The 16,614-nt window shown below is 43.4% G+C and overlaps 1 protein-coding gene across 1 annotated transcript in view; it reads left to right on the forward strand.

Annotated features, from left to right (window-relative positions):
- The window catches only part of AGBL4 (AGBL carboxypeptidase 4), a 1,393,122-nt gene that overhangs the window by 57,575 nt on the left and 1,318,933 nt on the right, over window positions 1–16,614 (forward strand). The gene's annotated exons all lie outside the window — the stretch shown is intronic.

Here is a 16,614-nt window from a genome sequence, read left to right on the forward strand (position 1 = left end):
TTATGCATTATTTCAAATGAATGTATATTTTGTTGCTGTTGAAACTGTGTCCCCACAATACTCCACTCCCAGCAAACATAGACCCAGGGAGGAAAAAATCTGAAGTTGAAGTAGCCATTCTATATCTTTCTGGGCTCAAATGCATGAAGTGTTCACAAAAAAATGCATTTTGATTTGAGTGAAGTCAGAGTGGAAGAGAACTGGTCCCTGGATTATCCAGCTCTTTAGGATCCCAAAGGCCTGGTTGCAGGCCTTCATCCATTGCACTTTGGGGCTGGTGCCTTTGACCAGGTTGGTAAGGGTGGGGCAGCTACAAAGTAGGTGAAGTCAGATAGAAACCTCCTGTAATAGCTGGCCAAGTGCCAGACCTGCTTTTTGGTTGATGGTATTGAGCAATCTGCCAACGCTTGGACCTTGTGCACTGGGGGTGCAGCTGACACTGCCCACAGTGTATCCAAGGCATGTCGCCTACCTCTGAGATGGCATTCAGCAGGATTCCGTTCGCCCTTTTTGATGGCCTGAACAACTGTGGTGGCATGCTGCAGGAGCTCTTCCCAGTTGCAGCTATATATGACTGTCATCAATATAGGCAGCTTCGTGCTGATTGTGGGACTGCAGCGCCCAGTCCATCAGCCACTGAAAGGTGGCTGCTGATCCATGGAAGCTAAATAGAATAGTCCCACATTGGTATAGACCAATGGCAGTAGGGAAGGCCATCTTTTCCTGGTGTCCACCATAAGGGGGAATCTGCCAGTACGTTTGGTTAAGTCCAAAGTGGAGATGTAGTTGGCGTTCTCCATTCTCTCTAGCTGCTCATCCACCCAGGGCATTGGATATGCATCAAACCTTGATATCACATTGACTTTCCAAAAGTCTATGCAGAACCACATTGAGTGATCCGCTTTTGCTACCAGTGTGATCGGACTTCTCCATTCACTGCGTGACTCCTTGATGACTCTCAGCGTTAGCATAGCTTTTAGTTCTTCACAGACCACTTCCCACATCTTCTGCAGCAGGGGTTGATGACTCTCGTGCACTCTCTGCCCTGCTGTCATCACGATGTAGTGGTGGGTTAGGAGAATCTTCCCCGGGAGGGCTGAGAACACTGTGGGCAATGCCTGGATTTGTTGTAGCATTTGTCCTCGCTGCATCGGGCAGAACTCCAGCTGGGTCTGGAGACATCACAGCTGGTCCCAGCTCTGGCTCTGGTGAGTGTGGTGTTATCAGTAGGCCCTCCTGGGCCTTCCAGGGCTTTAGGAGGTTGACATGATATATTTGTGTCTCTTAATTTTCCAGGTTGACGGATCTCACAGTCGACTGGCTGTACCTTCCTTACCACTTCAAACTGCCCTTGCCACCAGGCCAGTAGTTTTGATTCTGATGTTGGGAGTAACAGTAACACCCTGTCACCAGATTCAGTTGTGTACAACTGTTCCCTATTGTTGTAGATGCGTTCCTGGACTTGTTTGGCTTTCACCAGGTTATCTTTTGCAAAGCCCCCTGAGTGCTTTCAGCCAGTCTCATAGCTGGAGCATAGGTGATATTGAGCTCATGACCCTGGGTTTCTCTTCCTCCTAGGCTTCCCAGAGGTCCAGACAGAGATGAAAGCAAGCCGGTACGCCCCGGTACAGTGTACCGGCAAGAGCCGGTGCACCGTACTGGGGCAGCCTGGCTTCCCCAGGGGGCAATTTAAAGGGCATGGGGCTCCCAGCAGTGGCTGGAGCCCCAGGCCCTTTAAATTGCCTCATTAGCCCTCTTGCTGGAGCCCTGGAGTAGCGGCTGCAGGGCTCCAGTGGCTATTTAATGGGCTGGGACAGTAGAAGCAGGGGAGCCCCGGGCCCTTTAAACAGCCCCCAGAGCCCTAGGGTGGGGGGGTCGCCGGGGGGTGATTTAAAGGGCTGGGGCTCCAGCTGCCTCTGCCACCCCGGTCCTTTAAACAGCCACTGGAGCCCCGCTGCTTCCGCAGGGCTCCGGCGGCTATTTAAAGGGCGGGGCGATAGAAGAGGGGAGCCCTGGGCCCTTTAAATATCCCCCGAGCCCTAGGCTGCTGCTGCTACCCTGGGCCGGGGGTTACTTACCTTACAGGGTGGGCTGGGGCTGGCTCTGACCCCCTCAACCCCACCCCTTCTGTCCTAGGCCCAGGCCCTTCTGGGGGCCAGAGCTGGCCCTAGCGTATCGGTAAGTCACTTGACTTACTTTCACCCCTGGGTCCAGAATCCCTCTGGGCTGTCTCCCGGACAACAGTTCAAAAGGTGAGAACCCTGTAGACGCTTGGAGAACCTCCTGTATGGCGAATAGCAGTGATGGCAGTAGCTGGTCCCAGTATCGAGGGTCTGTGCCCAAGAATTTCCTTAACATTGCTTTCAGGGTCCCATTAAACCACTCGAGTAGCCCATTGATCTGTGGATGGTAAACGGCAGTCTTGAAGGCTTTGATCTTCAGTAATTTGCACAATTCCCACATCAGTTTGGACAAAAAGGTGAACCCCTGCTCCATTAGTATTTCCCTAGGTATCCCAACCCCCCCAAAGACCGTCATGACTTTGTTCACAGTGGTAGATGCATTCATTGTGCAGAGGGGGATAGCTTCAGGGTACTGTGTTCCATAGTCCACTGTCACTAATATGTAACAGTACTCCAATGCACTTTTCTCAAGGGGCCTCACTAAATCCATGCCTACATGAGTACTCCCACCACTGGGAGTGGAACTAGGGAAGCCTTCAGCATCCCTCTGGGCCCTGACAACTGGCATTTGGGGCATGAGGCATAAATATTGCCTACCTCTTTGTGTATCCCTGGCCAGAAGAACCTGAGGGCCACCCTCTCTGGTGCCTTTTCTCTTCCCAACCACACCAGTGCACTAGGTGGGGAACTCTTTGGCAGAACTTTTTGGGGACCAGGAACTGTCTCACTGTGTCTTGAGTTTGGGGGTCTCACATTACCCTGTAAAGCTGTTCATTCTGGAGCTTGAATTAGGGCCGCTGCTTTAGTTGTCAAGATTTGCCCTCGTTCCCATTGGAGAAGGCTATCGGTTCTCGTGCTGGTCTCAGTCAGGTTCTCCCATTGTTCTGGGATCAAATCTTAATTGTTAGGTTGCCATTCAAAACTTACACCTTTGGGTGCCCCTGAACTAGCGGGTGGCTGGATCGACGTTCCTGGCTGACAGGAGGGACCTGGGTCTTTCTTCTTGCCCTGTCAAAGGGGCCGTCTCAGCTCAAAGGCTGTCTAAGGATATAAGGCTATGTATCAAACTGATGTCCCTGGGTCTGAATGTTTCAGGGCTTGGTCTACTAGGACATTTATTTGTAATTTGCTCTTTTTTAGACACTTGTCAGGCTGGTACATGGAGCTTGGTTCACACCTTCACAAATTGCATTTCTCTTGTGTGTGTGCCAAGAGCAGGTGCTGGATGCAGTTTAACCAGTAGGACCACTCAGAAAGCTCACTTCTAGCTAGTTTTCTACAGTGGGGCTCTGAGGGTAATGTCTGGAAAGAGAAAGAGAAAAATGGGTGTGAAAGTCCTGAGCCTGTATTGGTGGGTCCCGCACTTCTGGGTGGTTTCAGTGGCCTCAGAAACTCGATAAGGCCCCACTGTGACCTCTCTTTCTCAGTGTAGCAGCAAGAGTCACAGCCTATTGAGTTACTTTCATCACCGGCCAGTATGGGAGATGGGAAGGGGGAATACCCCACAGTCTCTGTTGCTCCATAGAGCTCAGTAGGCGCAGTTCAGCCTCCTGCCTGGACTGAGTCCTACTTTCCTTCTCCAGGGGATTGCTGTAGAGTATGGGAAGGGGGGAACCTGGGCCCACCCTCTACTCAGGGTTCCAGCCCAGGGACCCTAATGGTAGCAAATGTTGGTGGCTTTCCCTTCACCACTGACACTGCTTTGATTCCCTGGGCCACTTCCCCCATGGTCCCCTTTTCCTAGCTTTACCCTTACCTCAAGATTCAGCAATGCTTCCTCTCTCCTCCAGCTCCTTTCACCTCAGCCTCCTGGAGAGCACTGGGAGGAGCGCTTTTAAACAGTATAAGTGGGACCTTGATTGGTTCCAGCTGTCTTCATTAGCCTAACAGCCTTAACTGGTTAATTGGCGTCAGGTGTCTTACTTGGCCTGGAGTAGCCTTTGTTTGTCTATCCAGGGAACAAGGGCCTGCTCATTCTGAAGGCTGATATACCTGTCTTCCAGGAGTCTGTTATATTCTTCTGGTCTGAATCTGTCACATGGGTTACTCATTTTCAGTAACTCTTGTTCTCTGCCTGTATGTCCTGCCCCCACTGACCCTCCCAGCTCCCTACTGCTCAGGAGCCCAACTGTAATTGGAGGTAACATGACCCATTAGCTCCCTGTGTTAGTATTGTTTGTTCAACTTGAATTTGTGGGTATATAGGAGTCGAGCGACACGCAACTATTCCTTTTAAAATAGTTCTGTGTCCGCATCGCTAGTTACATGACTCCAGCTGTGTGATTCTGGAAGCAACACTGTCAGAACAAAAGTTACTAAAGGTAAATAGCACATTTTTTATGTGCATGAATTCATAATTGTGTACAAAAATATCTATTTTTATCTTACAACTTAAAATGAGCATGCACAATTGTCACTTCTAAAATTACCCTTTTGTGAAAATACCTGTTTGATTGTGTGGGAATATTTAACAGGTAACTCTTAGTTCATAAGTATTGAAAATTAATACTTGACTTTAGCATAGTGCTTTGTGGTTTAATGGTGTGTCTCAGCATCAACATTATAACTATTCTAGAGCAAGTGCTTTCATTATACAAACCATAATTCAGGCTTAAATTTGTTCTCGGCTTGCAGATTTTTTTCTTTTTAATTTGATGGTATGTATGAGTTAGTATTTGATTCAGTAACAATGTTTCGGCTCTCATCTGAGGATCACAAACCACTTTTACAAATTTTAATCAAGTCTTAAAGCATTGAGATAGGAGTAAATATGTGAATTTTACAGCAAGGCAAACTGAGACACAAAGAGGGGAAGTGACTTGCTCAAAGCCACACAGTGAGTCAGTCAGTGGCAGAACCAGAAATGGAATGCTGAAGTCTTGACTTCTAGTTTGGTACTCAAGGAAAACAGTCTAGAGCCTGAATTCCCACAAACCACTCTCCAGCCTTTCCTACATCCATGCTCTGTCTAGAGCCAACCTCTTGAATGCTCAGATCACAACCTTCAGATTGCAGTGCACTGTCATGAGTGCCCTGTCTCCCAACATTTGCATGATGAAATCATCACTCCTTGACTTGAAATATCACATTCATGGTTTGGAGTCCTGTCAGTATGCTGATGTTCCCTGTTTACGTAGAGTGATGTGTTGTCACTGTCACCACAGCTGGTCAAGATTGATAATTTTATCACATCTTTCAAAAGTATCTTTACTTCCATTCTGAAAATGAAAATAAGCTGAATCAAATTCCATTTATATTTGAGTTGTGCTACAATACATAGCTTACTTTGATTTTATGTATACCAGTTAAACATCTTCTAAGCAACTTCATCTGTCATTACAATTTTTGTTCAGTTTTATAGCATATAAAATGTCAGTTATCATATAGGATTTTTACTGCCACCATTTGAAGTGAGAAAATTAAGTTAAATTAATCTTACTTTGTTTGGCAAAATGTAGTAGTACCATTTTAACAGCTGTTTGCCTTGCTGAATTGTCCTTGGTGCTGAATTAACTTCTGTATCTAAACAGCAAATGTGTTTATAAGGCTACAGAATATGGAGATAAATCTAGCCTGTCAAACTTTTTTATTTTACAGTATTTGTGGGAGTGGGTCTTGACTGCTGTGCTTCAATTCTGAGCTTTGTGTGTGTTTGTCATCTCACAGAGCTGTACATGGATTCTTTTCTGTTTGATATATGACCTTGCCTATATGGACTTCTGATAAGATTTTATTCTTATTTAGTGCAAGAAGGGCTAATTATAAGAGTGACAAAGAATCTTTCATTTGCATGACAAAAGGGGGATTTAAATTAAAAAGAATATTTGCACATTGAATTGATACACACGGTTTATCACTGATAGACAAATACATTTTGTCTATACATTTGTCTATACATTTCTGATGCTATAAACACATTGTCTCACAAGATCAGTAATTTTTTACCTCTCAGCTAATGGAGAGTGGCTGGTAGACCAATGAATTCTCTCTTTGCAGAACTGTTTTGACATTCTTAATTTTTTCTTAAATATCAAAGAAAAAGACAAAGAGCTGTGATTATATTGCATTAATATTAATAATCACTTATCTGGCAGAAAAAACATTTAAATATCACTTGACATTTGCAGAGAAAGATTAATGTTTAATTTACTACAAACATTGAAATACTTTGAAATAAAAGAAAAATGCTTCTAGATTTGGTAAAACAAAATAAAATTAGGACAGACATTTAAATATAATAAAATGTTCTAATCACAATAGAAAACAAAAACATCTTGATGCCATCCAAAATGTCAATATTTAAATTATCAATTCTTATTGAAAAATCACATCAACTAGATAGCATTTTAAGATTGAATAAGAGAATTTAAACATTAAATAAAGCTCTTAATGAGGACAAATAGCTGGGTTCTGTGTTTGCCCAAATAGGTACAATTAAGAAGTCTTGTTGTACATTTGTTCAATAATCTAAAAATAAACCAGGATAATATAATTTTGTTGTGCTATCTAATTATATACAGAAAATCACAGTAAAAGCAGGATCTAAACAAGATTGACATTCTATAAGTAATGGTAACAAGGGAAATCAAGGAAGACTTACTATACAGATTGATGGCTGGAACAAAGAATAAAAATAGGAAGGAGCAGGTGTCTGGAAACTATTAAAGAGTGAAGAAATGCAAGCAAGTTCCGTTGCCTATGGAAATATCAGAACAGTGTATAGTAGTGGAATAATAAAAAAAAAACTCATTTTCTAAAACTACTCTAGGACTTGGAAACACAGGCAGGGACCTATTGAAAGGCATAAGTGAGCTGTGAAGTTGTACATCATTCTAATCTGAAGATATAGCTAGAAATATATTTGACCTGCTTGAAAGTTTATACATAAATTATATCTCAGAAATTATATCACAAATTTTAACCACTCGCTAACAAAAGCAATAGGATTAATCCATTGAACAAGAATAGATTTTCTATCCCCAAAATGTCATTTTATGAGGGGTAAATCACTGATAATAAGGAGGGCCAACTTCAGAATGATAAAAAATTAAATTAATACAATATGTGACTTTTAGGTAAGAACTTTTCTTTCCAGAAAGCTAGATAGAGTATCAGACTAACCTTGCAAAGGCGTCACCCAGATCTGATAGGTTGATCAAAAGTTTATCCTTACATTTGCCCATCATAGACTCAGCATTTTAGTCCAGAAGGGACCAATAGATCATGTAGTCTGACTTCTTGTGCCTCATAGGCCACTAAACACCCTACAGTCACCCCTCACCAAGCCCAGCAAGCTGAATTAGACAAAGTGTTACCGGACTCAGGAATCTAAACTATTGTGTGCCACAGCAGAGATGCCCAAGGTCCCTTCAGTGGCAGGAAATTCTTAAGTGAGATGTAACCATCCAATGAGGAATTTTTTGGTTTAAGAAATAGATGGATGACTTTTAATCAGAGGTTCACTGAAATCTTAGCTGTAGAATTTCTGACTAAATATTCTGGAGTCAGAAAATTGTGAAATGCCTTCCATTACCTTGCATTTTTATTTTTAAAAGCAAAGTTATTCAGAGCCATCTTGGTGTCTTTAGAGAGGCATATATATTTGTATATATGCTTTAGTTCCTATGTTTCATAGCTTTTATCTATCTATGCCCTACCCATCTGCAGTCCTTAGAGGCCTCACAGAAGATGCAGGATCCATTGTGTTTTAGCATTTCTAAGGTTTCAGAGTAGCAGCCGTGTTAGTCTGTATTCGCAAAAAGAAAGGGAGTACTTGTGGCACCTTAGAGATTAACCAATTTATTTGAGCATAAGCTTTCGTGAGCTACAACTCACTTCATCAGATGCATCTGATGTAGCTCACGAAAGCTTATGCTCAAATAAATTGGTTAGTCTCTAAGGTGCCACAAGTACTCCTTTTCTTTTAGCATTTCTAAGTATCAACTCAGAATACTGACTATTCCTCATCTTTGGTGATATACATTTATTGAGAATTGGCATTTTGTGCTCTGGAGTCCCAGGTCTTCAGTGTCAGGGATCAGGGCCTGCAGCAGAGTTAGTCTCTTGGCAACCCAGCAAATGCAACTGGGCTGCAGCAGGCTACCTACCTGACTATACCACCTTATTGGTCAAGAAGGGCAGCTGGCTGGCTTTTAGCCCAGCAGCAGTAGGACTTGTTCTCTGGATGCACAATGTGTTTACTTGCACAGTACAATCCTCTCTGTGCCTGCTGCTCCTTTATTTGCTCCTATCCTGCTCTAACCCTGCTTAACTTATTCCTGTTTCTGCCCTATTTCCCAGCCTTGCTCCTGCTCAGTCCTTGCTACTGGCTCTAACTTCCTTACCTTGACCCTTCTTCTTGATTCTGGCTCTGACCTTTGTCATGGCTACTGGTTTCCAGTCCTGGCTCTGACCCTTGGCTTAGCTATTAGTGCTGGTCCTGGTTCTGACTCATGGCATGGCTACTGGTTTCTGACTCCTGCCCTGACCCTTGGATTGATTCTGCTTCCTGGCTCCTGCTTTGACCGGTAGACCTGAATCCTTCTCTTATCACTAGGCCTGACTGTCCCTGGCCCACTCTCTAATACAGAGGCTATATCTGAATGCATCAATATCTGGGGCATGATACTTGCTGTGACCCAGAGACTTCTTGTTGCCAACTGGCAGAGGGTACATAGTGTGCTTAGGAGTTGCAGGGTTCCTTGGGTCTGATGTCTACATAGTAGTGTGCCAAAGGGTGGCATGTGAGGTCTTTAACCAACAGCTAGTAACGTGCTGGTCATCTTAGTTATTGTGAAAATGTATATATGGGCAATATTTAAGAAGTTATGTATCTAAACTGGAAATCATTTTTTAAAGACTTAAAGTAAAAAGCCGGTCACCAGGATGTGACAGGCCTTGAACAGAGTCTATTCAGGCAGAGGATATGAGATGCTTATTTCTCTTTGGTTGGGTGTATATTGTGTGTCTCACAAGGTAAGCCTATCCCCATGCAATGCCAGGTGCTAATTAAAAGATTGCAAGGTCAACAAGAGGAGGAGGCCACTGGGAAGAACAATCAGCAGTGGGTGTCCTGTTTATGAATAAATATCAAATGACTGTTTTAATATATCTGGCATTGCAAAGAGATACTGAGGAGACAAGGGGACAGTGTGACTTGTCTCATGAACGGAAGTTCATAGCCAAGGTTGGATATAATATGCTGGAAGGTTAAGTGGTGAGCTTATGCCCTATCTGACATACTGGTTAAATAAATTAAGGCTCTAGAAGGTATGATTTTTATTTTGTATGTAACCATTTGTTTTCATTAATTCTACTTGCTTCTTCTTGAATCTTTATTACATTTTTTTTTAAACCATAAACATCTAAGTATTGCGTGTTAGGTGGAGCTCTGGTCTAAGTTGTAAGTGGTAAGCTGTAGTGTACTGTTCCTTTGGGAGCAGAGAAACTAGGAAGTCTATGAGTTCAGTGAATCATGAGATGGGAACTCCCAGAGCGATGCTTGGGGGATGTGGGAGTTGGAGCATGCCTATTGATGACTTATAAAGAGGGAGGAAGGCCTGACAGGCAGTGCTTGTGTAGCCAAAGGCTGGTGGAGTTGGGGAATGGACACAGCGGGCACAGAAAAGGCTTCCTTACACTAAGGGCAGGTGGTAATGTGGTGCTTTAGAGCCCTGCATACCCCAAGAAGCATCACACCTGCATTATGGGTAGATAGTTTTTATGCCTTCTTGGCTTTAAGTGATGAGTTATCAGACTGATTAGGTCAAAACTATACATTTTCTCTTAGCAAGGCATTATTGTATGGACTCTTCATATGTGTAAACCTGTCCTTTATGCAAACAGAATGTTTGGACTCATTAAGAAAGGGATAGCTATGAGAGAAAATATCATATTGCCCCTATATAAATCCATGGTACATCCACATTTTGATTACTATGTGCAGATGTGGTCGCCCCCTCTCAAAAAAGATATATTGGAATTGGAAAAGGTTCAGAAAAGGACAACAAAAATTATTAGAGGTATGGAACGGCTGCCATCTGAGGAGAGATTAATAAGACTGGGACTTTTCAGCTTGGAAAAGAGACGACTAAGGAGGGATATTATAGAGGTCTATAAAATCATGACTGGTATGGAGAAAGTAAGTAAGGAAGTGTTATTTACTCCTCATAACACAAGAACTAAGGGTCGCCCAATGAAATTAATAGACAGCAGGTTTAAAACAAGCAAAAGGAAGTATTTCTTCACACAATGCACAGTCAACCTGTGGAACTCCTTGCCAGAGGATGTTGTGAAGACCAAGATTATAACAGGGTTCAAAAAAAGAACTAGATAAGTTCATGGATGATAGGTTCAAGCAATGGCTATTAGCCAGGATGGGCAGGGATGGTGTCTCTAGCCTCTGTTTGCAGAAGCTGGGAATGGGTGATGGGATGGATCACTTGATGATTACCTGTTCTGTTCATTCCCTCTGGGGCACCTGGCATTGGCCACTGTTGGAAGACACGACAGTGGGCTAGATGGACCTTTGGTCTGACCCAGTGTGGCTGTTCTTATGATTTCACTATAAGCAGGGCCGGCTCCAGGCACCAGCGAACCGAGCAGGTGCCTGAGGCGGCAAAAGTAAAGGGGCAGCAGGACGTCGGGCTCTGGGGCAGCAATCCACCCTCAGCGGTGGCGGGAATTCGGCGGTTGCTCCGTCACAGCACGTTTCGCGCTCAGTGGCAATTCGGCGGCGGGGACACGACTCTTCTTCGGTCACCAGTGGCAATTCAGCGACCGCACCATCACTCCGCCTCTGTATTTGGCGGCAAGGTTTTTCGGTTTTTTTTTGCCACTTGGGGAGGCAAAAATGCTGGAGCCGGCCCTGACTATAAGGTTTGTTTTTGGGAGACCAGTTCTTCTAACACCTGCCATATCCATAGTTGGCAGTATTAACATTTTGGTATCTTTCCTAATGGTAGCACTTTGAGCACTGGTGCTTGCTCACCATTTCCTTATTGTAAAATGCTCTTGGCATTCTTTCCCTTATTTTTGGTCTCGACTTACGGATTTTTCAATAGAGATCTCTGAGCTTTTTAGTGTCCAACTAATACAGGTGGAGAAAAGACGTTTACCTGTAATCTTTCTTCTCAGCAGTATATTTTGTAAGGTATCAACTCTCACCTATCTTTCAGGCAGAGTAAGGATTACATATTGCTATTTTTCATACAACTACTTGTTCTAAAATGGAACTGACACTAGGTATACACCCCCATTCAGCAGAAAAAGAATACATCACCTGTTCCAGTGGGGAAGAAACAGCGGGTATCAAAATTTGTGTTTTTGGAGTTCCTGATAAATCCCGTGTTGGGAATACAGATCAACTTCATGAAAAATCTTGTACAGATACAGACAGACATCATCTTCCTTTCCAAATGCAAACAGATGGACATCATACCAAAAGGACTGAAGGTAAAAAGTCCATTACAATCTACATACCACACAGAAGCCCTCTACACCAACATTCCACACAAAGATGGACTACAAACCATCAGAAACAGTATCCCCGATAATGTCACGGCAAACCTGGTGGCTGAATATGTGACTTCGTCCTCACCCATAACTATTTCACATTTGGGGACAATGTATACCTTCAAATCAGCAATACTGCTATGGGTATCCGCATGGCCCCACAGCATGCCACCATTTTTATGGATGACTTAGAACAACGCTTCCTCAGCTCTTGTTCCCTAATGCCCCTACTCTACTTGCCCTACATTGATGACATCTTCATCATCTGGACCCATGGAAAAGAAGCCCTTGAGGAATTCCACCATGATTTCAACAGTTTCCATCCCACCATCAAGCTCAGCCTGGACCAGTCCACACAAGAGATCCACTTCCTGGACACTACGGTGCTAATAAGCGATGGTCATATAAACACCACCCTATACCGGAAACCTACTGACCACTATTCCTACCTACATGCCTCCAGCTTTCATCCAGACCACACCACACGATCCATTGTCTACAGGCAAGCTCTACGATACAACCACATTTGCTCCAACCCATCAGACAGAGACAAACACCTACAAGATCTCTATCAAGCGTTCTTACAACTACAGTACCCACCTGCTGAAGTGAAGAAACAGATTGACAGAGCCGGAAGAGTACCTAGAAGTTACCTACTACAGGACAGGCCCAACAAAGAAAATAACAGAATGCCACCAGCCATCACCTTCAGCCCCCAACTAAAACCTCTCCAACGCATCATCAAGGATCTACAACTGATCCTGAAGGACGACCCATCACTCTCACAGATCTTGGGAGACAAGCCAGTCCTTGCTTACCGGCAGCCCTCCAACCTGAAGCAAATACTCACCAGCAACCACACACCACACAACAGAACCACTAACCCAGGAACCTATCCTTGCAACAAAGCCCGTTGCCAACTGTGTCCACATATCTATTCAGGGGACACCATCATAGGGTCTAATCACATCAACCACACTATCAGAGGCTCGTTCACCTGCACATCTACCAATGTGATATATGCCATGATGTGCCAGCAATGCCCCTCTGCCATGTACATTGGCCAAACTGGACAGTCTCTATGTAAAAGAATAAATGGACACAAATCAGACGTCAAGAATTATAACATTGAAAAACCAGTTGGAGAACACTGCAATCTCTCTGGTCACTCGATTACAGACCTAAAAGTGGCAATTCTTCAACAAAAAAACTTGAAAAACAGACTCCAATGAGAGACTGCTGAATTGAAATTTGCAAACTGGATACAATTAACTTAGGCTTCAATAAAGACTGGGAGTGAATGGGTCATTACACAAAGTAAAACTATTTCCCTATGTTTATTCTCCTCCCATACCCCGCTGTTCCTCAGACATTCTTGTCAACTGCTGGAAATGGCCCACCTTGATTATCACTACAAAAGGTTCCCCCCTCCCCCGCTCTCCTGCTGGTAATAGCTCACCTTACAAGATCACTCTCCTTACAGTGTGTATGGTAACACCCACTGTTTCATGTTCTCTATGTATATACATCTCCCCATTGTATTTTCCACTGAATGCATCTGATGAAGTGAGCTGTAGCTCACGAAAGCTTATGCTCAGATAAATTTGTTAGTCTCTAAGGTGCCACGAGTACTCCTTTTTGCAAATACAGACTAACACGGCTGCTACTCTGAAACCAGATCATATCTTGTAAGCCTGTGTCTTCACCTCAAGGGTGCTCCTGTGTGTCTGGACTCAGCATTGCAGGGGACTTTGCCTCTTGCGCGCCCTTTGGTGGCCACTTTCTCCTCTACAGTGACCATGCCCAGCAGGTCTCTTCACTGGACTCTCTTGCTGGGTCTTCTGAGGCTCAGCTCATCTGCCAAGTTGCACAACAGTTCAGTCCCCTTGTGGCGATAGACTCAAAACAATTAGAGGCTCAATTTCAGTTTTTCCCTCTGTTCAGAGTACTGACCCCCGCAAGCTTTTCCCTGCTGGGAGTCTACATACTACCTAAACTGACCACCTGCCCCTCATGGGCTTCTATCTCATCCTCTGGTCCTCACAGACCCTAGTGCAGGACTTCTTTCCAGTCTAGTCCTTTCTGGACAGAGCCAGTTCTAAACTACTGGACCTTTCTCTCGGCCCTTTCCAAGGAGAGGGAACTCTCTCTCCTGAATCTCTTCCCCACAACTGAGTCCTCTCATCTCTTTATACAGCCTAGTTCTGCCTCCTCTGGCCAGAAGGCAATCAGTTGATGCATGGAGCATAACTAATTAGGTTCTGTTACATACCTTACAGGTGATGGGGAGTAAGCCCCATCACACATCTTAAACCTTTAGAAAAGAATTACAGGTAAGTAATCTTTTCTGTAATTGCCACCTTACCCTTACATTCCCCGTTGACTTTTATAAAGTTTGAGACATACTATTGTGAACTTATTTTGGTGGCCTTTCTGAACATTATTGTTTAGTCTTCTGCATTGACTTTGGAGAGTTGCAGAGTGGGTTGAAGTAATATAAACAGATGGCCTATAGGATTAATAGACAATGGAACTCATTAAATTATTTATATTGTAAAGTCTGCCGGGCAGGGACTGGCTAACAATATGATGGACTCTGTACAAAAACAGTGGAACCCGAATCTTGCTTGGGGCCTCTAGACTCTACTGCATTATAAAAGTTAAGCAACAATAATAAGTCGTCAAAAGAAATAAGCAAAAGTAATAAATGTCAGTGTTTTTCAGCTTTAGAGTCATGGCTACAGATAGTGCTGAGGTACTAAGGAAAGGATGTATTCTAAAGCATCAAAAACTATCCATCCTTAGCACTCCTTAGACCACTGGCCTATTAAAATCCTTTATAATCATGTTCAGTAAGAAAATGTACTTAAAATACTTGCTTATGGGAATTTCTTACTGCTTTGTCGTCTTCTGTACTCTATTAATAAAAGAAGCAGAGATTCATTTGTGTCTCTCCTTTTATCATCAATCCTTTTCTACCTAAAGTCTTCCAGCTCTTATAATCCCCCACCCCAATTTTCTTGTAATTTCCCTTATCTAGTGCAACTTTTGGTGCTTTAGTACAAAGTGACTACACATTTTATCACTCCATTCAGAGGCTACAGCCATAATTTTTTTTCAGCCTAGAGGTTCAGATTAGCTGGTGATAGTGATGGACTGTGAGTAGTGCCCCAATTCAGGTAGAAATCTTAATCTCTGCAAAATCAGAGTAGGTTCAGATTCTAGTTCTAGCCACAATCAATCATGAATATTTCTACAGCTTCAGACCCCTCACAATCCTCATCTTATTACCTCATTTTACCTTACTTTTAAATGCCTTCTGAGGTCTCTTCGTACTATAGGCTGAGGTTGGGTGCTCTGCTTTCCTCCACAATGGACTTTGAGGGCATCAGGTGGTTGCTTCGTCATCTTCTAGCTTTGAAGAGGTTTTTCAGATAAGGGACACTGCTTCTTTCCCAAGGTTTTAGAAAAAGATTTTTTTGTAGGAGTGGGGAGTTAGAACATATGGGAAGTGTCCCAACGATCCCCATAGAGCAACACATGTGAAACAGCTCCGTAATGCATGATTGCTAGTATCTTCCTGCTCTCATAGGGAGTACAGGGAGGGATTCATGCCCAGTTCTCACATATTGCTTTACATCAGTAGATCTCAGAGTGCTTCACAAAGGAGACAAATTTCATTATCCTCATTTATGGATGGGGAAACTGAGGCATAGAGAGGTGAAGTGATTTGCCTATGGTCACCCAAGAAGCCAGCAGCAGAGCAGAAATAGAGCCCAGGTTTCCTGGGTCTCAGCCCAGTGATCTGTCTGCTAGGACACATTGCCATTATACATATTCTCTCAAGAGTGATTAAAATCAGCTTTTGAAATTCAAAATCTATTGAAATGATTTCCACAATGTTTGATGTGCCAGATTTAAATTTGTTAAATCTAAACAAAAATGAAATGAAACAGTGATGCTTTAATGTTAAACTCCTAATGTGAGGAAAGAGATCTTGCTCCTGGTCCCTTTTTAACAAAAAGCGTTGAATATGAATCCTTCATAAACAGTGTTGCTAAGTGCTTTACAGAGGGAGTCATTCATAAAGTGAGATTTTATGTCAGTAATAATTTAGCAGTGTCAGAGGGCAGTAGGGAGGGAGCTCCAGACAGATGCAGCAGTACCAATAAAATACTGGCTCCCTCTCTTCCTCAGCTTGCAAAGAGACAAGAAGAGGAGACAGGGAAAAGGTCAACATGGTAGGAACAGGATGAGAGAGTGTGGGCATAACCAGGTTTGAGGTCAGAGATATTGTCCAACTTTCATGAGCAAGAGAGTAGTGTGGCTACAGTATTCTGACATCTCTGAAGTTGAGGGTTTAGAAAGACTGTTAAAGAGTGACAGCAAAATCAGTAACGTGGGACAAAGGACATTTTAGCCAGCAGTACATTTTAGCCTTTGAAGTATTCAATAGTGGGGAGTTATGGGATAGCCTGGGGCTGGCAGAGTTTAAGGCAGGTAATTATTGCCATGGCTCTTCCACAGCAGCTGGCACGTGGAAGCTGATGTGGTGTAGTGCACATTTCTTTGTCAAAAAGGAAGCATAGGATCACAAATATGTTCCCCTTGCACCACTGAAACATCCACTTGCCAAGATGCTACACAGGCAGAATGCCCTGAGGAACTGGCATTAATTAATGCACTTTGCTGCCACACTTGCCTTTCCTTTGTGAGGCAGTGTCTCTTAAAGGAACAATAAGGCCCAAACAGTATTATCCTGAAAAGGTTATGGAAAGCCTGATTTTTTTGCTTTCACTGGTATAAATCAGGAGCAATGCCATTAAAATCAGTAATGTTACACCAGTGGAAAACTGGTATAAGTGAGAGGAGAATTTGGCCCACAGATTTTAATATTAGCATGCTCCAGCTGTCTCAC

This window comes from Lepidochelys kempii, chromosome 8 (assembly GCF_965140285.1).
Source record: "Lepidochelys kempii isolate rLepKem1 chromosome 8, rLepKem1.hap1, whole genome shotgun sequence".
Taxonomy (NCBI): domain Eukaryota; kingdom Metazoa; phylum Chordata; order Testudines; family Cheloniidae; genus Lepidochelys; species Lepidochelys kempii.